Source organism: Ptychodera flava, chromosome 5, assembly GCF_041260155.1.
Source record: "Ptychodera flava strain L36383 chromosome 5, AS_Pfla_20210202, whole genome shotgun sequence".
Classification (NCBI taxonomy): domain Eukaryota; kingdom Metazoa; phylum Hemichordata; class Enteropneusta; family Ptychoderidae; genus Ptychodera; species Ptychodera flava.
The window spans coordinates 5,746,783-5,773,906 of record NC_091932.1 but is presented as its reverse complement, the minus strand read 5'-3'; the positions used below and the strand labels follow the sequence as shown (position 1 = coordinate 5,773,906).

The following is a 27,124-nucleotide window of genomic DNA, read 5'->3' as shown; positions in this document are numbered from 1 at the left end:
CAGCCTGGCGTTTAAAGAGAGTCATTTTATAGCGGTAACACATGGATTCTCCAATAAGTTAGCAAACGATCATGCGATCGTCATCACTTTAATAGGATTGGAAAAGATAAACCGCAGGAATAGAATACAAAGAAGCACTTTGACTCACGTTTAGGGTACTGGATTCCAATGTTTAGCTGTCAGACCGTCGATACCCGGGCATGATCAAGTCGTGGTCACTCAAGAGTTAGTATACCAGGCTTATAGTAAGGTGCGTTTTTGTAAGAAATCCTGATAAGTTTTTTCAGCCATTGCATAAACAATTATCGCACGATATGAGGCACGATTCATTTATGCAAATGAGATTTTGGGTAGCGAAGGGTAGCGGAGGTAGCGGATCATAATTTCAAAGTTTCATCTATTTGTATCTTCTTAGTAATTGTTTAAAAGTATAGTACTTGTTTAATGTCAAACAATTACACCAAACTATCAACCTTTAATGTGTCAATTAAGCCCAACACGGCACGCACTATATTCTGAACTCGGATGGTTATGTCTGCCGTGTGTGCGTAACTAGTGCGAACAGCTTCAGCCGGCCAGCGGGACCGACTGTACAGCAACGGTCGTGGAGGGTCGTGGTACAGCACATCTACCGAACACTAACTACGTTCCCGGTTTTTGTTCAAGTTAAAGAAAGATAGTGGTAAGTGCCCACTGCTTTGTATTCCTATAAGACACTGTGCGGCTGTTATGAAGTTAATAACCCTTTCCCGATTTTTGTCGCGGGTAACTTGTGAGCTGCAGTGGCTTCTACGAGTCACTCGACCCACGCTCGACCCTTGACCGTTTCGACCCCTACGGTATGAATGAAACTTGTATCATTATCATCTCGAAAGTACGTCCTCAGATTTTTCGATGCTCATAGCACTTTGAAAGACTTTAGTGGAACCTTGTAACGTCGGGAACGCACCCGAACGGCTCGACAGATACATTGTGTGCGGTGGGACGCCGTATAACGCCGGGAACACACAGCACGGTAATCAGGGCACAGTTTAGCCTAGACTCTCCACAGTCGCTGTGCCTTGTTTTGTGCGCGCCGCGATGGGCCTGCATTCGAAGGCTGTGCAGCTGTGAGCACGCGCTGGCAGACACAGCGACTGTCCGTTCTTGCAAGTATCAGTGGTCGCGCTTACTTTCGCAGTTCTGCGTCCCTGGGGACGCAATGTTGCCAAAATATGCGTCCATTGCTATTTTGATTGCGTCCCGACTAATTTGCATATTAACTAGACTCACTTTGGTGAAGTTGTTCTTGAACAGTTTCTCACGTCGTAAAGGTCATATAAGGTCAATCACCCAGTTGTTCATGGTAACAAACGTTCAACGTGTTTAATGTGCAAAATTAACAGTTCGAATCTTGCAAGTAATTTATCTCAGTATTTTTTTACTTCTTTCGTTTCTTTTCGATTTTAAAGGGCCATTATTTGTAACTTTTGACCATTTTTACCTCGGAAAATTCCATGTTGGAGGCTCATATTTGTTGCAAAATGTTGTTTTACGAAGAAACAAAGATGAGTAGTGATGTTATAGCCACATAAAACTGCTAATTTTTGTTCAAATGTGTTGCCCTTCCGAGCTCGTTTGTTGACGTCTGGCATGCTCAGCGTGCTGGGGAGAACGCAGGTATGGTGACGCCGCGATCACGCGAGATAACATTGCGTCGTGGATTGCCAGACATCTGGCTACGCAACGTGCTCGGACAATGGACTACGACGTAAGTACCGGGCATAAGTAATGAATATTTATTTTGAAATTGCTGTAAATGGCTCGCGCAGGTGCAGAAGAATGCCTACGTTGCAATCCGCGTGTCAACAGAGTTTGTATTTCTGTCCGGACAAAAATTGAAATTTTTGTTGTAAAATCACATGTTATTTAGTTGTAGGGCACGTAATGTTTCCGAATAATATGCGATTCTCTGTTATTTGACAGGCTATTCAACATGAGCCAGTGATCATTTCAATCAAAACTAACGGAAAAATCGCCAGAAGATACAGCTAATGGAACTTTAAATATGGCTATAGCTTGATTGATATCGAAGTCCTGTAGTGCTGGACCGTGTATGCTTATTAGCATTAAATCATCAACATGATCATCGGAGAGACGGCTGCGTCGAGCACATTTTATGCGATTCTGGGTACTAAAACCCCTTTCACATGGTACACTTGTAACAGGGATAACCATGCTATTGACGCGAGAACTGCGTAATCGGGAAATATGTCGGCATAATCGGTTGTGAGCACACGGCAGGCATCCTGAAAAGAACGAACTCCATGACCCCGAAGTGTACGCTTGACTGCGAGGAACTCATTGCGTAGATTGCCGCCATTCAGTAATGGCTCTACCTCAACTCCCGTCGCGTCCTGTTTCGGCTGCCCGTAAAACACTGAAAGTCGTTCAAGACTTTCAGTTGCATAGTCTCGAAGACGTTCGTCGTCATCAGGGTAAAGACTCACATTAAACACCTTATCGAAGCTACTCAGCAGATCTAACGCGTTGTTAGGGAAACGATCCTCTAGTCTGGCGAGTCAGAAAACCCGGACCGAGACGAGTCGAGACGAGACCAAAAGACCTCCTATCTTACTGATAGAAAAGTTACGGTTTTTTTTGCACAAGGCAGCATCTGTACCAATGCCACGGGAAAAAAAGGACGTTGATCCACTTCTGTCTTAGTCAAAGAAGTGATATCCCACCCCTACCATCGACTAATGCTTGTTCATTTTCGTACATTCTAGTCAGTGGTTACATAGTTCTCCGAATTTGAATCTCAATCTGAGGCTGCCTCAGATTCCACACACATAACATACATGTACTATAGTATCGGTAATGTAGAAAAATAGTGCGCAGAGCCACTATAGGTGCCTGTCAATAGACAATTGGCTATTGACACGCGGGACGTTTTTCTTCATAATTCACCACATTTAGTGAAATAAACTGCTCTTCTTCCACGTAAATGAAGAACACATTGTTCTGCCATGTAGTAATTACAAAATAAGTTCTAATACGTCGGAAAATCAATATTTTGCAATGCTAGCGAAAGCCGTCACGCACGGTACGTCGTACGCGTTCACCGTGTCACTCTAGCATAACCACGGTCCTGCATACGCGTATTTTTGCCGATTGGTGATACTTATTTGGTACAATGCCACCCTTTAGTGATGATGAGGTCCGTTTTGCATTGTAAAAGTCGGAAAATCTTAGTAGTTCACGTCAGAGAACTGTCATGACAGGCATCGTGATTTCCGATGGCCGCGACATTGACAGCTTGGTCGCTTTCGACATAACTCCGCATGCCTGCATTACGATGGTGACAACATTCTAAAGCTTCGTCAGCTAATCCAAAATAGCAAGCAAAATGCACCCGAAGCGTAACTTCACGGCCTAGAACGGCGCGAGGCAAGAGCCAGAGAGAAAGATACAAGGAGTCTCACACGGGGAGCCGACATTTTAACCTTGACCTCCAGTTCGGGTCAGCACTGGTGTGCTGCTTCCATGGTATAGTAAAGCCAATGACCTTGGGTACGACAAAACTGTACCCGGAAATTAAAACATTTTGGTAAAATTTTTTTCTCGCTGTAAACATTGCTATCACTTTCAATATCATGTCTTTCCTTTTCAATGTGCAAAAAAGTTTTCAATATGGATCTATACTTGACAAATAGGTTTGCAGGAGAGCAAAGTCTCCTTGCCCCCACAAATTGATTTTTTTACCTAATAAACGTTTTGTTTACTTTATAACATTATTCTCAGAACTATTCTTAAAAGATGATGCCATTCAGAGAAATTCCTGACTCTACAATTGCAATAGCATTACCTCTTATCCACAGTTGCAAGTGGAGTGATCGTACCGGCCGCGTACTATGCATAGAATACGCGGCGGCCGGTACGTATCACTCCACTCGCAACTGTGCTCTTATCCTCATATTTCGGCTTTTCCTTTGCAATTAAAAGAACCGTGGACGACGACTTTGTTCATTCTTACGAACAAAATGGCAGAGGAAAACATTCTGAGAAGCATGAGGAAGTTTATTTCGCTAAAATCCGGTAAAATTTGGCTAAAAAAGTCCCGCGTGTCAATAGCCAACTTTTGTCCTATTGACAGGCGCCTGTCAATAGCCACGGCATAAAATTAAACCTATGAGCTCCCAGTTTACTTTCCTATAATGTGTTTATAAATGGTGAATCTAATTTCTAAAAATGATTACTTAAATCTCCTGAATGTATGTTTCTAATACAAGGTTACCTATTTTGAATTCACAGTAGATATCATAGTAGAATCTGAATCTGGCGCTTATCGCTTAGCCAAAATGCCGACGTCGCATCGCAGTTCGCATGTTTCGAGCTCGCCTTGAACTCAAGTTGTCTTTTTTCAGTTGTTCCAATCGTTGATTGTGCTATCTCTTGCTTTGTGCATCGATCTTTGACACTCTCAACAAACTGCAAGCTTTCTGTAGTATTGTATATATGATGTATTTACAACGCCTGGCCTGAGGGTCATTATGGTCTCGTCTCGACTCGTCTCGGTCCGGGTTTTTGAGACTCGCCCTCTAGTCTCGATATCAAATGTTCGATAAACGATTGTCTCACACGGTTGTGAGCGGTTATATTTGCAGCCGCAGCATATGTTACTTGTATTCCACGAATCGTGCGGTTGTTCTGTTGAAATTCCTGATTGAAACGTCGTTCACTGTCGCCAGACATCGGCTCATCGAGGAGATCGCGAAGTGCCGCAATAGTTGTGCCAACCATTGGCTGCACTCTCGACAGATAAACACTCTCTCGTTGAAATACTAAGTTCAATCGATCCATAATTAGCAGGACGTCTGTGAGCGTGTAGGTCAACGCAATGAATGAGTAAGGTTTGATCAGTCTTAACAAGCCTTCTGCCGTGGGATTTTTTCTTGCATCCTCCTCCAACTCTAGCACTAAAGCAGGCCAATTGCTTTCAATTGACTTTACAGCCCGTGACAATGACAGCCATCTAACTGAACATGGCTGCTTTAAACTCAAGAAATCGCTGACATCGAGGGCTTTGTTGAGTTCGCGCAATCGCTCGTAACGAGCAGCGGAATATTCAAAGTAATTATATACCGTATTAACTGTATTTCTATATTTGGCGACTGCTTCAACACCCTTCGCAGCATCGGACGACACGAGTGCAACTCGATGAGCAGCGCAATGCACCTGTAACATGAACGGGTTTACACGCTGAAGGCGTACTCCGACTCCGTTGAGACGTCCGGTCATTACAGACGCGCGCACCGTCTGATCCAAGTCCAACTACTTTGTATTTCGAAATATTCATGCGCTCAAACTGTTGTAATATCGCCTCAGTCACCGTTTCAGCATTGCCTGCTGTAATTGTTACATTTCCGGAAAACACAGTTTTAGCTTCTCCGTTCTTTACTATGCGAATAAATATGATAAGTTTCTTATTGACCGTAATATTTACGGTTTCATCCACGATGACCGAAATGACGGGACTTGCAGCAATCTCTTTATCAAGTTCTGTCTGCAAACTTTGGCAATCGCGGCTTGCATCTCCCTCACACTTTCGTGGTGTTTGTAGTATTGGCCGTCTGAAAGCGCTTGACACTTATTTTCGTTTTGTAGCTCAAGCAAAGATGAAAACATATCATCTGGTAATTCCTTCTTAGCCATAAAATATACTGTTCGAAGCATTGCCGCATGTGAATCTTTCTGTTTTCCTTGATTTATTTCCACGGTCTTTTTCATACTTGACTGAAGTGGCTTGTGTTTTCACTGCGTCGATATGATCGGTGTGTCCAGAATGACGTACTAAAGCTGAGCGTTGCATGTCGCTACATCCTACGGCACTAGTAAAGGAATTTTTTTGCCACTACTTTTGCACAGTGAACAAAACATCCTGTCTTCACTTTTCCCGTCAATAACGGCGGTCTTGTTCAGTAGCCATGGAAATTCCCTCTCCCACTCCGATCTATATTTTCGCTTTCTTGATTTAGCTGGCGTAGTGCTCGAGTCGGGAGTCACATTACCGTGTTCAACGGCTGCGGCAATACTTGAAGTTTCTGGCTGACGAACCTCACTCGGAGTCGCAGTAGTTTCATCACAAGTTTCTCCCGTTTCGCGACCAGCTGTTGAACATTTGTCACCTGATGAACCGGAGTTGTGAATTTGAACCGGAACAGGGTTGACTGTTTACGAGACATCATGTATGCTGAGGACGACGACGTACAAACGGTGTGATCACACTGTAATGAGTGATTGATATTTGAAATTTCGCAACCGTTTTAGGATTTCATTTTTAGAAAGTGTCAAAATTGTCAACCAATGAGAAAAAGGGAAACAACGAAACGTGTCGCAACCTTATCAATCAAAATCATCACGGAGACGATGCGACGGTTTTGATTAAACTCGATACGCTACAAATTGTTTCATGTTTATTTTAGTGAAAGCGTTACCACTGGTAACTGTCAATCACCCTCGCGGCCGGCCGTCTTTGTATATTCACACGTGCAGTTGTTGGTACCCCACATGGAAGCTAATGCGTCCCATTGGACGCAGATGCCATCAAAACTGCGTCCACAAGCTTGCTATTTGCGTCAAATACGCACAATTATGCGTCAAACGCGACCACTGATTAGTATATGAATATTCATAAGGGTAGTGACGTCAAAAGAAAAACCTATCTAACTGGGCGGAGAGAATATATACTAGTAACTGGTACACTTATATACGCAGTATGTTTTTATTTTTCACTTTTCATTTTATTTGGCTATGGTACTTGTCATTTGTTTTTGATTGACGGATGCGTAGAGTTCTGTAAAGTACCCGGATCAGGCAGAAATCCGACCGGTCGCTTGCAAGAACGTCCAGACCCTGGGATTCGCGTCGCGTCTCTGAAGGGCGCGCGCGTGTTCCAACAGGGAAGAACGCGAATCGCAGGGTCTCTGCCAGACTAAGTTTAGCCCTGCGTACGATGCTGTGTGTTCCGCTACAGCTAATAGCCCCGCTCATAATTCTCTGTGGTGAGCGGGGCTATTAGCTGTAGCGGAACACACAGCATCGTACGCAGGGCTAGGCACAGTTACGTGTGGTTCATTACACAGCGGCCGCGGTTATGCATACCACGGCCGCCGTGTAATTCTGATGCAGGGCCAGGCCGGGCCGAATAAAAAGAGGTCAGTCAGTTGCGAGCTGGGCCAGTAGGATTATGGTTATATGATGAGACTACAGTATTCTTCTATTTTCTAGGTCTCGCTAAGCAATGTCAATGTCATTCATGGGCGCGATGTTTGCAAACTTCCTTCCGCCATGGAGGTTATCTCGCTTCAACGCTAACTACACGATGACATCGGCCGGAATGTGGTAATTCGTATTTTGCTTCCATTAAAATACCTTTGAACCTACGATTTACTACCGTCAAACCATAGCATAAAACGTTATTCATCCAACGATCAATGATTAAGTCATTGTTACTGCCAATTTATACCTCTCGATCGTACTCCCTACCCGCGATCTGCTGAAAGGGTGAGGTCGACCAATGTGTTTTTCAGAGTTGAACGTCAGACGTTCTCGTTGCTTACTGAATGTTCAACAAAATAACATAAAAAAACTAAAATTGGCATGCATATAAAAGCATCTGTTGACAGTGAAGAGAAAATGTATTGCACGCAATGTAAGTGGTAGACCTCACACGGCGCGGGCACTGGCCGAGCTCGCAACTGGCAGACCTCTGTGGTTACCGGCCGTTGTCCTAGCCCTGTGTGTTCCCGGCCTTATACGGCCCCCATATAACTCTGGGAACACACAGCATTGTACGTAGGGCTAGGCCGGGTCCATCAAAGTCGCCAAAAACTATGAACAGTCTGCGCGCTGCGCTTGGTTGTAAAAGTGTCTCCGCATTTTGTGTATCGAAACAGCTAAATTGTTTGTTTTAGAAGCCAATTTTCCCAGGAAAGATACATGATATATTCAGTAAAACGTCATGAAACAAGAAAGATATGACAAGGTAGAGGTGAGCACAACAAGAGAGTGTGAAATACTGGGGTCGAAACGGACAGGGGTCGAGGTGACTTAAGAGTCCTACTGCAGCTAATATTATGAGCTCTGTCTCAAAAAATCTCCAATCTTTCAGTGGAAGCGCAAACGGTGCGCGTCTGGGCCATGTTGGACCACAGGTCCATTAGGCATAGGATTTGTGATAATTTTTTCCTATAATTATCATAAAAAATAATTATGAATATTAATAAATTATTAATATGAATGTTACAGAATATTAAAACTTTTTTACACACAATGTCGTCTACTTTGTGTAAATGCCATCTGGACACTCCATTGTTGTGATAATTATGATTATGAATAAATTATGATTATGATTAATAAAGTCATATTTTATACATTGTAATGTGAACAACCCTCTGGGAACCCTCATACAGTTTCACAATCTATGCCAAAATATACAAGTCACAACATTGCCAGGTTCAGTCTACGGCGAGAGTTACCATTGCCCAGGTTCAGTCTACGGCGAGAGTTACTACACAGTGTATATAATGAGAAGGTAGCCAGCTCCACTCGACAGTAAACTGACATACCCATGAATTACCTCCGTTTTCTTCACTTCTGCATGTTGATTCTCAAAATTTCTCCCGGTGTTGGCAAGTCCATAAATCAGCCATCAAATCTACCCAGTTTAGCCACTTAGACGGGAAATTTGTGAAGTTTGAGGCTGCGAGAAGGTATATATCGCCAATGAAATGATGCTGCCTTAGCGGAATCGACAGCATCCGGGATCTTTTAGGGCCGTTTGCGAAATTTGAATGTAGCCGCCAAGCGGGGCCGAGGGCGGAGCCATGATTTAACGTTATTAGATATGCTGACATAATTGATCGTACGGCCAATGAACGCTCGTGACCTTTGATTAGACCTCTCATCAGTTGACCCGAATGTACATGTGTCTGATCAACATCAAAACGTGGAATGAGTTTCATTTCTCTAGTTGGACGATGTATTTTCGAACTTTATAGCAGTTGTAAGGTTGCTCCAAAGCAGCTTACTGGGTATGCGATCAGTGGAGATGGTAGCTTCAGCGAAACGAGGACAGCATCAACTGAACAAACACCGCAGTAGGCAGCTCAATAGATTGCTGCGATCGTGTTTGCCAGCATTATATACACCTTATCCATATTATTTGATGACACCGTCATCACGTACGTCCATTACAAACGTCCAGATGATCAAATTCCGACGACAGTGAGCACACCGTCATCAACTGTGACCGACTCCTCTGCCCCTCCTCCGCCAAACACATCAGCGACTAATCCGTAGCAATTAAAATGTTTCCATTAGCTGTGATATTTGACCGTGGCGGTGACCTTTGATTTGAACGAGTTCGCCGCTGCGATATCACAGTTAGGTTTCCACGGTATCCACCTATTCCCGAAGAACCTCCGCCATGTGCACATCGTACCCACAAATACCTTGAATAGCAAGGAACACGACTAACACTTCCAGGCTTTCAAACGTGCTGACATTTTCTTGCCCGTTCTCGTTTCAAAATTTAGTGTTTTTTCCATAGACCCTGCTGCATCCGTGTGTAGCGTCAATTGTTTTTCCAAAGACACAGAAAGTCCTCGCTTCAGTTTCTGAGTGTGATAAAACTGCAGAGCTTCGGTTAGGATTTCCAAATCTGCGTAAGGCTGTTCGCAAATTGTTTTTCTATTTGCGTAAAATGTACCAAAAATGCGTACAACATGACTACATGTAAGTACCTATATATAACAACTGTCTACGCGATATCGAAACCGGTTCAAAAGTCAATGAATAAAGTGTTCAATAAACAACATCAGTGACAATGTTTTTTCTTTGATATTAGTTTCACAATTTGTTCTGTTCTATTTTCTGTCGACGATTTTCATTTCTTACTAATTATTTAGACTACAACTTCCCACTATTGCCTTCGCTGCTTGACCTATCATCGCTGCTCTGAAGTCAAATTCACTTAGTCTCGGGCCTTCCATGGTTATCGCCATCAGATCATTTAGATCAGGCATAGTCACTTAGACAGCTACGTTTCCATTTTGTAATCCTGTTTTGGGTACTGAACCCACGCGCTCACACGGGACAGATGAGACTGGAATCACGGCTGCAATTATGGCCAATTTTGCAATATTCTGGAATAAGTTTGCAGACCGGCATAAAACTATTATTTTTAAGTCTGCGTAGCATTAACTTAAACTTGATATTCGACTAGGAGATCTTCAGGGTTTACAAGTATGCATTGGGCGCAGCGAAAAAACCCCATTTTTTGCAATAACGACGAACTCTATTGAACTTGTTACATTTCTATTGGTACAGACTTGAAGGAAAACGTGATTGACAGGATGTAGGACAAAATATTGCTAATTATGAACATTTTTATCAGCAAACAATTTATTTTTAGTCCTGGATAAACTTCACATTGAAGGGAAACTACGTGTGCTCATGTCTTTGTTACAGAGACTGCGCTTTTTAATGCGTATCGGATTACGCAGACGTCATTTTACTTTGCGTACTTCAAAGTAATAACATGCTTGAAATACGCAGGATTTTGCGTTAACGGAAGCTCTGTAATAAAACTATTGATAATATTATTAAAATTTCAATTTTTCTCAGTATTTTTTGCAAGACATGGATATATTTGTCTAACATATTCATAAAAAAGTAACAGGTCCTCGTAACGCCAGCACGCGCACGCCTTTTCAATAAAAAAGATATCGATTTCAAGGTACATTGTGCTTTGTCTGTAAAACACGTCCGTGACTGCGTTTTTAATATTTTGTTGGGCAGCAAAATAGACGACAGTCAACGCTGCCTGTATTTTCATTGTAAATCGCTGAAAATCACAAGTTCAATTGGAAGGTGACTGCGTATTTGTACGTACGTACGCTGTTTTGAGGTCTCCTCGCCAAGTCGCTGAACTTAACATATTTTCACAATGTCAACGGGTATCTATCATAAACAAACGTATCTGCAACCCGTCATCCGTTTGTAATCACACATACATAGCTTGGACCGTTGACTTGAGGCATCTCCATCCTTGGACAGACCATAAAGTAATCGTACAGTGTAAGTGTAACTTTCATGTGTAAAAAAGGTCACGAGCGTTCATTGGCCGTACGATCAATTATGTCAGCATATCTAATAACGTTAAATCATGGCTCCGCCCTCGGCCCCGCTTGGCGGCTACATTCAAATTTCGCAAACGGCCCTAAAAGATCCCGGATGCTGTCGATTCCGCTAAGGCAGCATCATTTCATTGGCGATATATACCTTCTCGCAGCCTCAAACTTCACAAATTTTCCGTCTAAGTGGCTAAAACTGGGTAGATTTGATGGCTGATTTATGGACTTGCCAACACCGGGAGAAATTTTGAGAATCAACATGCAGAAGTGAAGAAAACGGAGGTAATTCATGGGTATGTCAGTTTACTGTCGAGTGGAGCTGGCTGCCTTCTCATTATATACACTGTGTAGTAACTCTCGCCGTAGACTGAACCTGGGCAATGGTAACTCTCGCCGTAGACTGAACCTGGGCAATGTTGTGACTTGTATATTTTGGCATAGATTGTGAAACTGTATGAGGGTTCCCAGAGGGTTGTTCACATTACAATGTATAAAATATGACTTTATTAATCATAATCATAATTTATTCATAATCATAATTATCACAACAATGGAGTGTCCAGATGGCATTTACACAAAGTAGACGACATTGTGTGTAAAAAGTTTTAATATTCTGTAACATTCATATTAATAATTTATTAATATTCATAATTATTTTTTATGATAATTATAGGAAAAAATTATCACAAATCCTATGCCTAATGGACCTGTGGTCCAACATGCGCTTCCACCGGAAATCTGGAGATTTTTGGAGACAGAGCTCACTCTTCTTTTGTTCAGTTGTCGCTTGATTCTTCGCTATTCGTTCAGCCCTTACCAGTGAATATAAACCTTACCATTGGTATCACATTGCCTTTGACTGTGTATTCCAATCCAGCTTAGAATACCTAGGCCAGTCCAAACATTCAATAATTGTTGTATTTTTAAGTATCTTAAGGAAAGCTCTTTCCCCTATATATTTCCTCTTTGTCTACATATAATATAATTGAAGTTTTTCTATGGGCCTGGGTGAAAGAGATTTTATTAAAACATTATATCATCATGTGAAGTAAGAATACTTAGATTATGTGTTAATATTATAGTATTCTTGGGAGTTTGAAACTAAATCTTGGCTAATAAATATAAAGTTCACGAGCAATAATTATTGTTTATCGAGCATATCCTTTGGAAAAAAAAAATAATCATAAAGTCAGCAGTGTTCTCCCCAGGATCAAGCAAAAGCGTAGCGGCTAATTTGCATAATCATTTGCATATCATTTGCATATGGATATAAGCTTGCACATGCACCCAAGCATTCATGTACACTCACAACAAAATGCAATGGTAACACACAAGTATGCAATTTGAACATCATGGAAACTCTTTATTACACTTAAATAAATCATCACACTGCACAGTATAGTACAATTGCAATTAAAATAGAAGATTCAAACAGTAACAGCAAGTTCAGATTGAAAGCAAGAAATGGTTCGTCTGGTTGGAGTTTCATTAATACATATATTGCTAATAAAATTGTCAAAAATTGCCAACAAAGAGGAAAATTCATAAGTTTAAGCTTTACACAATTCAAATGTAATTGAGTTTTATATTATTTTTGAACGACTGACACCGCGAATAATGTTTCATCACGGGGATCAATTTCAACCAGCCGACCCCCCCCCCCCCCCCCCGCGTAACTACCACTGCCACTGAACATCGTCGTTCGATTCTTGATTTTAAAAATACCACCAAGATGATCACAAGACATGAACTAAGTACGACTAGAATCGCTCGAAAATCAGGTGTAAAATCTTTCAGAAAACGTGTCAGAGTGGAACCACACGCGACGCCAGGATCAATGTCAACACGTTATAAACACGTCGGCCAACATGGCCGCCGCCATATTGGAATTTATGCAATGTGAACTCGATCGCGATCGTGATCGTACTCGGACAAAAAAAAAGATCATCGTTGTAAAATCATAATCAACCTCACTAGTCAACTGCTTCTTTTGTTTCTTTTGCGGTCCATTCCGTTGATCAAAGCATGGGAATGTGATCAAAGGCCCCGCTAGTGCTACACCGCCAAACTCTGAGAAAACTTGTCCTCGATGTATACCGACTAAAGGTCTTTGTTGGTCGTAATAGTCGTTGCGTTGTAGAATGAAAACTTGTGAACGACCCAGCCAATTCTTCTATTGTTTTAACGTTCCTCTCAACACTTACGGACAAGTTATCGGACGCATACCATACTTCACACCTTCCACTCTTTCACCAGGTTGAAAGTTGCTGTGAGCGCTAATGTGTAGACAATGCATGATACAGCTGGTAGCTACGCAGAGCGCTAGCGTATAAACTAAAGGATGGCGGGAATATTTTAAAGCGTAGCGGGGAGAATCAAAGCGTAGCGGGGAGAGGCGAAAGCGTAGCGGGACCGCTACGCTAAAATGGCCTGGGGAGAACACTGGTCAGCCATGCTGAAGGGGTAAGCCTAATTTATGTTTCACATTCCATAATCATGTACCAAGTTCCCATGTCTTATGGTTTGCGATTCACTCAGAATTTAATTCAGACGTGTGGCTGACTTTGCTGAGAAAAAATCGACATGGAAGCATGAACAATCTTCATTTCCTGGCATGCTGTACTATCAAAATATTTTCAAGATTTCAGTGTGTTTTAATTCCCAATAACAATCAAAAGCTATGTTTCTTGTACCAAACTCAACTGAGGGAGACTTCAGTAATTATGAGCAGGTGGGTCTGGGGGTTAATTGGTATGCATGAGATCAGGAGACACTCCCATCCCTTTTTTTCTCAAGTTCTACCCCCCCCCCCAAGTCTGTATTCACAAATCAAATGAAACCGTCCATTTCTTAACATCAAGACGGCAAATTCTCTGACATATTGGGGAATAGCAATTCTGTTTACATATTAATATAATAAATCTTGTAAATCGCAACATCAATGGTCTCCACGATTGGATTGAAAAATTGTGCTGCCTCATTTCCATATTTTAGCATAACATTAGCATACTATTTGCCTAAAATTTGAGTACCTGTCACAACTTTCCTAAATATGTCACTCTACTCAGTAGACATGATGATCACATGATGAATACACTCTCAAAAAGCAATTGAGAATAACAACTTTGTAACTACATGGAACTTAACTGTGTATCAAGTGAAGTTACATGTAGCATGAAGCTGATCAGTTTTCTAGAAAAAAATTTTCTTTGAAATTGAAACACTTTGTAAGAGTATTGACACTGATAAAAACCGAATGTTTTAATCCTTCAAAAACTACCGCAAAAATACAGAGTTGAAAGAAAAGTCACATTCCAAAGTGGCCTTATGTTGTTACAGTTTTGTAAGTGGGTAATTCCAACACTCAGCTAGCTGCCAGATTTAATGGGCCTGTGGAGAACTCTGATTAAAAAATACAATTTATACTCTTTTAATGGGGTCCAGTTGCTGTAAGTTTGATGAAATTTTAAAAATTGCAGTCTGTGCTATTTAAAGGGGAAGTTTACCAAGGCTGATTTTTACATGTGTGCTAGCTTCTGGGTTGCTATAATATGGGAAAGCCATTTTCGCCATTTATAACTCCCATGATTTTTTACAAAAACGGGTAAAATTAGTCACAGAAATTGCAGTTTAGGGCTTCATCAATTTGATTTATTTTGAATCATGGGGGAAAAGTGCCAAGGTTGTAGAAGTGGTGATCAAGACTCAGAGTCATTAGCTCTCATTTTGAACTCACTGCAGTGTGTATGTGATTTGTTCTTTTAAAGGTATAGGAGTTGGGTGAAGATGTTGTCATGGATACCTGTCCTAGGACACTACCATGGATCCCAGTCCTGAGGTCGCTGTCATGAATTTCTGTCCCAAGGATGTTGATCGTAAAAGTGATATTGTAAGTCTGAATAATTTTCCTAATGCAGAGTATGTTACGTGCAGAGAAAACGAACAAAAGGGTGAACTCAGCAGTTAACGTTTAAACAAAATTTATTACAAAATAAAACTAATTGCTAAGTTAGGGATAGAGTACAAGCTTTAAAAGTGTACAGACTACTTATCTCAGCTGGGACGGCAAAGCTCCAGTCTCAGAGTTGTAACAGTCAGTTGGATGAATGAACAGTCCTTGCAGGCTTGAAGCTGCACAAAGTCCACAGTATAAATCCAGCGTTGGCAGTGAAGGTCTTGAAAAGTCTAGAGAATGACTACTGCTGGAGTTTAGTAACACACAAGAGACACGATCCCAAAAGTCTGACTGGAAGCTGTGCACGTCCCTTTTATAAAGGCATATAAGAACAATCTAGAACTTTTATTGACATGCTAATTACTGTTCTAAAATTATCTCCTTACACAACTAATCAACTTTCCAGAACATTCCAAACATGACTAATGAATTCAAGGTTGTGAGGTCATCAAGGGCAGTGACCTTGAGAATGTTCTAGACTAATTGAACTCAGGTCATGATGAGTGTGGGGGAAATGACCTACATAACACACCCCCTCTTCAAAAAAAAGAAAATTTTTCAAAGAAAAATCTTTCTTTTACAAATGTAATCTTGAAAAGGATTTAAGTACTCAAATTTTGTTGTACTCTAAAGTAAAATTTCTTGAAAGTGAACAACAATAAACTCTAAATACGAGAGAGACAGTCTGCAATTAAATTGTCTCTGCCTTTGATATGTCTAATGTCAAGATTAAACTCCTGTAACATTAAACTCCATCTTAGCAATCTCTGATTTTGCCTTTGAATTTCTGCAGAAAAACAAGAGGGTTGTGATCAATATAAACCACTATTGGCTGATTTGAAGAAGTAACATAAACTTCAAAATGCTGTAAAGCTAATATCAAAGATAAACACTCTTTTTCAATTGTAGAGTAGTTTCTCTGGGATTTGTTAAATTTGCGTGAAAAATAGCAAACAGGATGATCTACACCATGACTATCCTCTTGCAATAAAACAGCACCAGCAGCCGTATCACTAGCATCCACAGCTAATTTGAATGGCAAAGTGAAATCTGGTGCAGACAACACTGGAGCACTTTGCAGTATGGCTTTAAGTGTATCAAATGCCTGTTGGCATTGCTCTGACCAAACAAACTTTACTTTCTTTTTAAGTAAGTTAGTCAAAGGCTCAGTAATTGTGGAGAAATTTGGACAGAATTTTCTGTAGTAACCAGCCATACCGAGAAAGCGCATCAGTTGTCGTTTGCAGTTTGGTATGGGAAAACTTGAAATGGCACTGATTTTGGCATCAACAGGTTTTACCTCACCCTGTCCTACAGTATGTCCGAGGTAAGTTACCCTCGCCCAACCAAACTCAGATTTGGCAAGGTTGACAGTCAACATTGCTTTACTCAGTCTCTCAAAGAACTTCCGCATGAGCTTGATGTGTTCCTCCCAGGTGTCACTATACAGGACGACGTCGTCAACGTAGGCTGCACACCCGTCTAGCCCGGATATGACGTCGTTGATCATCCGTTGGAACGTTGCCGGAGAGTTCTTCATTCCGAATGGCATCACCTTGTACTGGAACAATCCGTCTGGTGTAACAAAGGCGGATATTTCACGAGCACGATCCGTCAGAGGGACTTGCCAAAATCCCTTCAGTAGGTCAATTTTGTCACATACTTGGCTTTTCCCACTCGGTCGATGCAGTCATCAATCCTCGGGATTGGGAAAGTGTCTGTCTTTGTTAAAGTGTTGACCTTCCTAAAGTCCGTGCACATACGATAACTGTGATCTGATTTGGGAACAAGTATGCACGGCGAACTCCAGTTACTTTTACTGGGTTCAATAAAGTCATTGTCCAGCAGGTATTTGACTTCTTCCTGGAGATATTTTGCTTTTGTTGGATTCAGTCTGTATGGATGTTGTTTTACAGGCTTACTGTCCCCAACATCAACGTCGTGATAGATGACGTTCGTCCTCGTTGGAACATCTTTAAACAGGTGTTTATATTCATGGAGCAGTTCTTTCACCTGTTGTTGTTGTTCTGGCTGGAGGTGTGCCAACTTTGTAGACTCCAGCTTCTCCAGGATTTCTGAGTTCTGAAGCTTGACCGAGCCCAGCTTTGAGTTTAGAGTATTTTCACTCAAGTCAGTTTCAGTATCACTATCTTCATAATGGCTTGAACTGACTGCACTGACAGGCTGAGTTATAGTAGGATTATCCCTATCCAAATATGGCTTAAGCATATTATGTGACATAGCTGTTTTGTTTTCGCCTGTCAGGTGTTATTATGATGTAATTTAAATCACTCAATTTCTTATCAATTAGGTATGGCCCAAAGTAACGAGCATGGAGTGGTTTGCCAGGAATTGGAAGTAGAACAAGAACTTTTTGACCTGGTTCAAACTTCCGTTTTGAGGTGCTTTTATCATATTTGGTTTTCATTGACTGCTGAGATGACTCAAGATTTTCTCTGGCTAATTCACATGCTTTAGAGAGTTTTGTACGAAAATCTGACACATATTGCAAAATATTCAGACAATCATCATCGTCTGATAGGAATTTCTCTTAACGAGCTTAAGTGGGCCACGGACTGTATGTCCAAATACAAGCTCAAATGGGCTAAAACCAAGAGACTCCTGAATTGACTCTCTAACAGCAAAGAGCAAAAAATGAATTCCTTCATCCCACTGCTTCTCTGTGTCAAAACAGTAGGTCCTAATCATGTTTTTCAAAGTTTGATGAAATCGCTCAAGAGCACCCTGACTTTCTGGATGATAGGCGGATGACCTATACTGTTTAATGCCTAGCTGATCCATTACTTGTTGAAAAATACCAGACATAAAGTTGGAGCCTTGATCGGACTGGACACATTTAGGGAGGCCAAATAAAGTGAAAAATTTGACTAAAGCTTTCACTATAGTCTTTGTCTTTATATTTCTCAGTGGTATGGCTTCTGGGAACCGAGTTGATGTACACATAATTGTCAACATGTACTCATTTCCTGATCTCGTTTCTGGTAGGGGCCCCAACACAGTCTATTAGTATCCTACTAAATGGTTCTTGAAATGCAGGAATTGGCTGTAAAGGGGCCTTTGGAATGGTCTGATTGGCTTTCCTACCATTTGACATGTGTGACAAGTTTTACAGAAATGTGCTACATCCTGCCTGAGATTAGGCCAATAAAAGTGACTGAGAATTTTATGATAAGTTTTCCTGACTCCTAAGTGACCAGCCCAGGGGTTTCATGGGCCAGGCGCAATATTTCAGCACGGTAGGGCTTTGGAACCACAATTTGATGTTTTATAGCCCAATCGTCATCAACCAAAACATCTGGAGGTCTCCATTTACGCATGAGAATACCAGATTTTGTATAATAGGAAACAGAGCTATCTGAAGTTTTACCTTCATCATCTACCCTGTCAAACAAAGACAAAATATCTGGGTCTTTGTGTTGTTCTGCAATGAGATTTGATCTAGAAAATGTCTGACTTTGGTCAGCAGAAGTTTTACTGGAAGTTTCAAATCCACGAGGGATAACGGAATGATCCGTGTCAAACACCTGACTGAGAAAGGTGTCATTTAAGTCAACATCTGTGACATTATTTTTGAGAGTATTTTGATTCTCGGAAGTTTTCTTTGACATGGCTCGAGTAATGGCACATGAAGGAAATAAATCGGGTATCTCTTGTTCAATTGGCTCTGGATCTTGATCTAACTAGGATTATCAGTCACAAGTGGATTAGTAATGACCTTGTCCCCAGCAAGGTCGTTTCCAAGAAGAAGGTGAATCCCTTCAAAAGGCAAAAAAGGCCTAATACCTAAAGTCACAGGTCCAGAAACAAAGTCCGAAGACAAATAGACATTATGGAGAGGAACAGGAATGAAGTCATTGCAATCTACCCCCTTAATAAGAAACTTTAGAACCTGAAAATGACTTTTCGGAAAACGGCAGGGTATCTGCCAACAAAAGAGACTGGGAAGCCCCGGTATCTCTTAAAATTTTGACAGGGGTAGCGGAAGAGAAATCACTAGAAAGTGATATAAAACCATCATGAATAAATGGTTCGAAAATACCCATAATGCTATCTTGAGAAGAATTGACCTTGACCTCATTAATTGGGGATAAGAGGGGTTTAACCTCAGAAAATGTGTTGCACACATTATTAGACTCTAATTGAGTTGATGAAGAAATAAAGCCGGTTGGCTTAGATCCACTTTGACCACTTTGACCTTCACGTTTTCTTTTCAATTTGAAACACTCTGACATTAAATGGCCGTCTTTCTTACAATAATTACAAGAAAGTGTACCAAACTGTTTGTCAGAAGGAGATTGAGACTTGGGATCTGATGATGTGGGAGTGTTACTTGAATTTTGTGAACTGTTGTCATTTGATTTTCTACTGTCCTTTGCGAAATTCTTGGATGAAAAGGAGGAGTTAAATTTACCTGCATTGTTTCTGTATGAAAAGGACTGGGATGGTTTGCTGAGAAATGAAGATTTGTGGGTCAATGAATAATCATCGGCCAAACGTGCAGCAACCTCCAATGTATCTGCCTTTTGTTCATTGATAAATGTCTTGATGTCACTCCGGATGCACCTTTTAAATTCCTCAATCAAAACAAGTTGTCGTAATTTGTCATAATTCTGACTGACCTTTTCAGAAGAACACCAACGATCAAACAGTTGTTCTTTTGTTCGAGCAAATTCAACATAAGTTTGATCTTTCACCTTCTCACAATCCCTAAATTTCTGACGGTAAGCTTCAGGCACCAACTCATAGCCCTTGAGAATTAATTCCTTCACAGAATCATAATTTGAAGCCTGCTCTACTGACAACTGAATGTAAATTTCTCTGGCTTTACCCACCAAAGCACTCTGCAAAAGCATAGACCAGGACTCCTTAGGCCAATTCAGACTCTGAGCAATTTTCTCAAAATGAAGGAAATATTTATCAACATCCTTTTCTTGGAAAGGGGGAACTAACCTGAAATGCTTAGTGATGTCAAACTTGTCTGAAGGGAAGAATTTTCCTGACTGTCCAAGCTCTAAACGTTTTATTTCTACCTGCAATCGCTGTTCTTCTAATCGCAATTCTTTTTCTCTCTGTCTTTCTTCCATTTCTAATCTTTCCTGCCTTTCTTTTTCTTTCATTTGCAATTCTTTTTCTTTCATTTGTAATTCTTTTTCTTTCTGTCTTTCTTCCATTGCTAACTTTTCACGTGCCAAATCTGCCTGTATTTCTAACTCTAATTTTCTGAGTTCAAAGGAAGACTCAGGTTCATAATCTTTTAGGGCAGACTCCTCAAAATGGCCTGAATTAACTAAATGTTTTGCAATCTTGAACTGTATTTCTCGCTTGCGCATAGATCTTTTGACATCTACTTTAAGGAAATTTGCCAGTGCTATGAGGTTGTCTTTTCTGAGGGAATTAAATGTGTCCTGATCAAGGTCCTCCATAAATTCGTCTGGCTTAAATTCCGCCATGATTAAATTTCGCTGAGTTCACAGTATATAGTAGTTTTGAAAAGGTAGGCAAAATGTTGTCAAACGGCTCAAAATGTTCGTCTCCCGGACGAGCCCCCAATTTGTTACGTGCAGAGAAAACGAACAAAAGGGTGAACTCAGCAGTTAACGTTTAAACAAAATTTATTACAAAAATAAAACTAATTGCTAAGTTAGGGATAGAGTACAAGCTTTAAAAGTGTACAGACTACTTATCTCAGCTGGGACGGCAAAGCTCCAGTCTCAGAGTTGTAACAGTCAGTTGGATGAATGAACAGTCCTTGCAGGCTTGAAGCTGCACAAAGTCCACAGTATAAATCCAGCGTTGGCAGTGAAGGTCTTGAAAAGTCTAGAGAATGACTACTGCTGGAGTTTAGTAACACACAAGAGACACGATCCCAAAAGTCTGACTGGAAGCTGTGCACGTCCCTTTTATATACACATGATAAGAACAATCTAGAACTTTTATTGACATGCTAATTACTGTTCTAAAATTATCTCCCTTACACAACTAATCAACTTTCCAGAACATTCCAAACATGACTAATTGAATTCAAGGTTGTGAGGTCATTAAGGGCAGTGACCTTGAGAATGTTCTAGACTAATTGAACTCAGGTCATGATGAGTGTGGGGAAATGACCTACATAACAAGTATAAATATATGCCAGATAGACTCAGATAGTATCATGCATCTAGAAGTCATGTTATCATGGTACAAATACTGCGCAACAGTATGTGTGTACATATAGGAATAAATATGACCATTTTATGCATTTGTTGTTGTTACTTCCTTGTTTTGTCGTAGTTGAGCAAAGGCACTTCTGCAGTTGTGGACTCAAATAACCAATGGCTCATTTGCATATCAACCAATCCGATCACTTCAAAAAAAGATAAACAAGATGTCATCAACATCAAACACTCACATGATGAACTACATGTATACTGTACATAAATTAAATTTCATTCCAAAGTATCACTTTGTTTGCTTTTCAATCTTTTAGGCCAAAAACGGAGTTGGTTTTTCATCATCGAACTTATTAATATAGACCAACTGCATCAACCTCCCTCCTAAAATATCAGGGGCTGTATGTGCCATATTCATGTAGCTAAAACTATCAATTGCCAAGAAAATTGCAAACATGATAGTCTGTGCATGTTTTGTAAATAAACTTTTTCCTGGTGCCTTGGGATTCATCAACTGTCTCAGAATGCTGCACATGCTCTTGTTCTTGCATCTTGCAAATTTCTTGGGGGCATGGTGCTCACAGAACATGAAATTGATGGACTGGAAGATCAGGCTTCATTACAGTCTAGAGTGTTTTAACTGAAGGAAATTTGGCATTGTAAATAGATCACGTCTCCCATTCAAAGTCATTTGAAAATATGAGAATGAAAGTTACCTTGTTTTTAAAAGCTTCTCATTTTTAGCCTTCTTTCTCCACTATCATGATTTGGGAATATTCTCCTTGTTAATTGTTTTTTTTACATAAAAGGTAGTAAAACTTGTGAAGCAAAACATGTCCCATACGTTGCATTTTAACATAGACTTGAAGATTTGAAGGTCCCTGAAGACAGAGATACTGTACACATGATTTTCAGACTAAAGCTGTTACAATATATAAAGCCAAGTGGTTGAAAATACATATAGTTTTGGCTCAATACTGCTTTTTACTGACTGTGCAGGTGGGAAAGTGATACTGTCTGGCAGGTATTCCCAAATCATGATTGAGTAGTGCTCATAAGTTATCTCTTCTTCTGCAATGTCAAATACAGACATTCTGCATTTCTAAGATGAATATTCAGTTACATGACTGCAGGTAAAAATATTTAGTTTTGCTAAATGATTTATACATGATGTATGCTTTGTTTTTGCTTAGCTTCAAGGGAAAAGATGCAAAGGAAAAGAAAGCACCATGTTCTTCTGAAAATGAGAAAGAGAAGCCATATAAAACTGGTAAGTGAATTGTTAATGATATACTGACGCCTTGCCAGTGTACTGAGTGGTTGTAAGGACAACACAGTACGTGTACATGTGTTTGCCTGTTAAGTTGTGAGTTACCTGAAATTAAATAATTTCCTTTAATTCTTAAATTAAGGGAAATTATTTTAGTAACTTTCAGTCATTAGGGCCTACAGCCAGTCAGTATGTTTCTAGATATAGACCTCATTTATGCACACTAGAGGGATGAATTATCATTGATAGGGTTTCTTTGTTCCTCTCACTCATGGCAGCTTGGATGTGGCACTGACGTGAAGTAATGATGATATTAAACTGTGGAATTTTATTCTCCTTCCCAAGTTTTTTGCAGTAATACCTCTTCTTGACCTTTATCCTGTCCTTTCTTCCCTTTTAAGTGAGGTATAAACTGCTTTTGTGAAAAGATCTCCACCATCTCTGAGTCTGATCCTGTCACATCCGGGGTCCATTAGATATGTGTATGAATAGGTTGCATATATTCATATCATCAAAACCAGATTCTGTGGTATCCAGGGAAATTCAGTGAAACCTTTTTTATATTGACAATTTTTCAAAACAAACTATACAATCTGAGTTGACTGCAACCTATCTATTCAGAACAAATGTCAGACACTCTGTTTGTTCCCTCAGAACAGTAGCTGTAAGTTTTGATGATATTGTTATTAATTTTGTGTTCAATTGTACCAACTGCACTGTCACATGGATTTTACTATTTGGGAGGGCTTTGGAAGGAATTATCATGGGGTGAATATTAGACAATGTGAGCGGTTATACTCAAGTGTAGGCTATCATTGAACAACACTAATTTTGATGCCTGGCAGTATCATGAATCCATATAATCCTCTTTACAACAGGCTCCATAGACAAACCATAGAAATAAATACCACTTGGGAGAAAGAGGATTAAACAAACTGACATCCTGAACATGAAAAGAGTTTCAAACAATGATCAAAGTTCAGTGTCCTCATGTCTCTAATTTTTAAATTGTTCAATTTCTCATTTCTTACCTTTCCATAGGAAGGAAGCATGCTACATTCATGGATGAAAAGTACCACCGACTGAGGCTGAGGAAGAAGCCATTGACAGGCACTTTTTGTCACAGTAACAAAGTCTGAAGCTGAAAAATACCATGTGCAGGAAAAAGTTTTGTACAACAGGGACTGGAAATAACTGAAATGCCATGTTAAAAGCTGAGCCATAGCATTAGGAAAGCAAACATTTACAAGAGACTACAGTTTCACTATCACTATAGACTACTCCTAGGCAATGCAAATGCAGGATCATATTAATTATCACACTGGTATGATTACGGTAGTCCAATCCCCATGTGGATTGCATCTTCATATAAATGATACATACATGTACAAAGGAGTAAAATTGATGGATGATGTAATTCTGACAAACTTAAATAGCTTTTTAATCCCTAGACACAAGGACAATGTATTGGAGCATACATATATGCAATGTTACTTTCTTTCTGATATTATCAAAATTTGCCAGCCATTATTATTTTCATGTCTGGAGCTATTACTTTGGCATGTGTGAACTGAGGAAAGTGCACCATGACCCACGTATGTCCAGTAATTGTCTTCAAATGTGATAAGATCTGAAATGTCAATGTGATGGCCTGCTATCTGTTTAATTTTTTATCATGCAAAGGGCAATACAGAAAAAACAGCAATACTTTGTTGGTGATTTTGAGTCTTCTCACTGAATTGCAAGCACAAACATTGAGAATTTCAAATAAGATTTCATTCAAACATATTTCTTTTTATCACATGCAAGAGGTCTCTATATATTTCAATTAAAGCACCTATTTACCAATTTTAACTATATCATCTTTCGTGAGTTCTTTTTCAGGGGGTGTCAAGTTACATAATGTTAGTTGCATTATGGGTGAACAAGTTCAACATCACCTTAGAGTTTGACGATGTTGAGTATTGTGACTTTGATGGAAAAATGCCTTTACATATATTTTCTTTGCATGTGTGTTTCGTCTTTCATGTAGTGAGAATCAGTGCTATACAATATCTTCCTTTCACACTAATTTTGCTCCTGAAGCACAACACTTCTTACAGACTGCTTCATAAGTGAGATTTTAGCCTGCTGTCAATGACACAGAGCTTTATTCAGATAAGTGGATTGTCCTCAGTCCTCCATCCTCTGTGTTCCATCAACATTCATCTTCTTTTCAGGAACTGCTAGTTCAGTAGCAGGTTCTTAGGGAAAACTGAAGTTCAAATTTTGCATATTTGTATTGGTTGGTTTTTTTGTCAAAAAATCTTCGACTCTGAAATCGTTTGTCCTATTGGTCTGAAATTTGGTATGTGGTTTGCTAGAGGTAACCAGAGTTTGTTCGAACAATTGCGGACTTTGTAAGTTCGGGACAATTCCCATTTTTGGTCAAAAAATCTCTAAAAAGAGTTTGTTGCACAAGTTTGAAATTTGATGTGCAGGTTGCTAGGGGTGACATGTCAGGTTTGTCAAATTGCAGTGATTTTGCATATTTGTATTTGGGGTCAGTTTTTTCTGTTTGTGGTCAAAAAATCTTCGCTGACTACCAACTTTGAGCCAAAGGATTTTTTGAGTGACAAAATATTAGAAACCTGTTTCAAGCCAAATGATATTCGAGAGTATGCAGCTCCAAGATTTCAATTTTTCTGGAAATTTTGTTCTGTTTAGGGATGGACCATTAGACCTTGGGGGGGGGGGTGGTCACAATGAATTGTGAAAAAATTTTTTTTACTATTGTAAATTTCATATTTTTTTTTTTCCAATTGAGATTAGCTGTGCAAATTTTTTTTTTCAGAGTAAATTTCAGATTTATAATTTTTTTTAGTTCGTCGCTGTCTGAAGATATAGGGGGCAAAGATGTGGTGCCAAGCACCACAAGCGGCCACGCAAGCGGTCACGGGGGGGGGGGGGGGGGGAGGAGAGAGGTCAGGAGAGTGTGTTCCCCTGCGGCTGTTGGAGCTTTTGAAAAATAGGTGTTATTTGGTGGCACTTGGGGAGTATTTTTGCGGGGGGAGGTCAGGAGGGGGTGTCCCCCTCCTGCCGTTGGAGCTTTTGAAAAATAGAGATTAAAATGGTGTTATTTGGTGGCACTTGGGGAGTATTTTTGTGGGGGGAGGTCAGGAGGGGGAGTCCCCCTCCTGCCGTTGGAGCTTTTGAAAAATAGAGATTAAAATGGTGTTATTTGGTGGCACTTGGGGAGTATTTTTACGGGGGGAGGTCAGGAGGGGGGTGTCCCCCTGCGGCTGTTGGAGCTTTTGAAAAATAGGTGTTATTTGGTGGCACTTGGGGAGTATTTTTGTGGGGGGTGGTCAGGAGGGGGAGTCCCCTCCGCGGTTGGAGCTTTTGAAAAATAGAGATTGAAATGGTGTTATTTGGTGGCACTTGGGGAGTATTTTTACGGGAGGAGGTCAGGAGGGGGGTGTCCCCCTGCGGCTGTTGGAGCTTTTGAAAAATAGGTGTTATTTGGTGGCACTTGGGGAGTATTTTTACGGGGGGAGGTCAGGAGGGGGTTGTCCCCCCTCCTGCTGTTGGAGCTTTTGAAAAATAGAGATAAAAATGGTGTTATTTGGTGGCACTTTGGGAGCATTTTTTTTGGATTACACATCTTCCTCTGTCTGAAGATATAGGGGCAAAGATGTGGTGCCAAGCACCACAAGCGGCCACGCAAGCGGTCACGGGGGGGGGGGGGGAGGTCAGGAGAGGTGTGTTCCCCTGCGGCTGTTGGAGCTTTTGAAAAATAGGTGTTATTTGGTGGCACTTGGGGAGTATTTTTGCGGGGGGAGGTCAGGAGGGGGAGTCCCCCTCCTGCCGTTGGAGCTTTTGAAAAATAGAGATTAAAATGGTGTTATTTGTGGCACTTGGGGAGTATTTTTGTGGGGGGCGGTCAGGAGGGGGAGTCCTGCGGTTGGAGCTTTTGAAAAATAGAGATTAAAATGGTGTTATTTGGTGGCACTTGGGGAGTATTTTTACGGGGGGAGGTCAGGAAGGGGGTGTCCCCCCTCCTGCTGTTGGAGCTTTTGAAAAATAGAGATAAAAATGGTGTTATTTGGTGGCACTTTGGGAGCATTTTTTTCGGATTACACATCTTCCTCTGAAACATGGTCTTCTTGCTCCTCAGTAGCTTCCTATGGTTTTGAAAATTGACTATTTTGGTTTCCTGGCTTCCCTTTCTACTGCGTGGTGAAATGCCTACATTCACCCCACCAAACATCATGCATCTCATGATTTACAATTGATTTTGACAAGCTGAGAAGCTAAAATAAGCTAAATAATATAGTTAAATTTGCATATCTGTGTTTTTAAAGCAATTGTTGCCCTTTTTTGATCAAAACATTTATTTCTCTGTAGCAGCATGTCCAAATTGATTGGATGTGTATAGATGTGTTGAAATTTCAATATTTGTCTTTTTAGGGCAATTTATGCCATTCATGGTCAAAAAATCTGCATTCTCTGAAAGGGCTTGTCCAATTTCTTTGAAATTTGCTACACAAAAACGATTATTCATGCAGAT

General features: G+C 40.5%; 1 long non-coding RNA gene across 4 annotated transcripts; it reads left to right on the top strand.

Annotated features, from left to right (window-relative positions):
* Positions 1–303: 303 nt before the first annotated feature.
* On the top strand, positions 304–24,429 carry LOC139132871 (uncharacterized). 4 transcript variants are annotated; one of them, XR_011552464.1, is made up of 5 exons: positions 304–682; positions 13,434–13,640; positions 14,945–15,066; positions 22,499–22,575; positions 23,617–24,429. It is a non-coding gene; the product is annotated as an uncharacterized lncRNA (long non-coding RNA). The 4 variants fall into 4 exon arrangements; XR_011552463.1 differs by lacking the exon at positions 13,434–13,640 and having other exon boundaries at positions 340–682; XR_011552462.1 differs by lacking the exon at positions 13,434–13,640 and having other exon boundaries at positions 344–682; positions 14,951–15,066.
* The last annotated feature ends 2,695 nt before the right edge of the window (positions 24,430–27,124 follow it).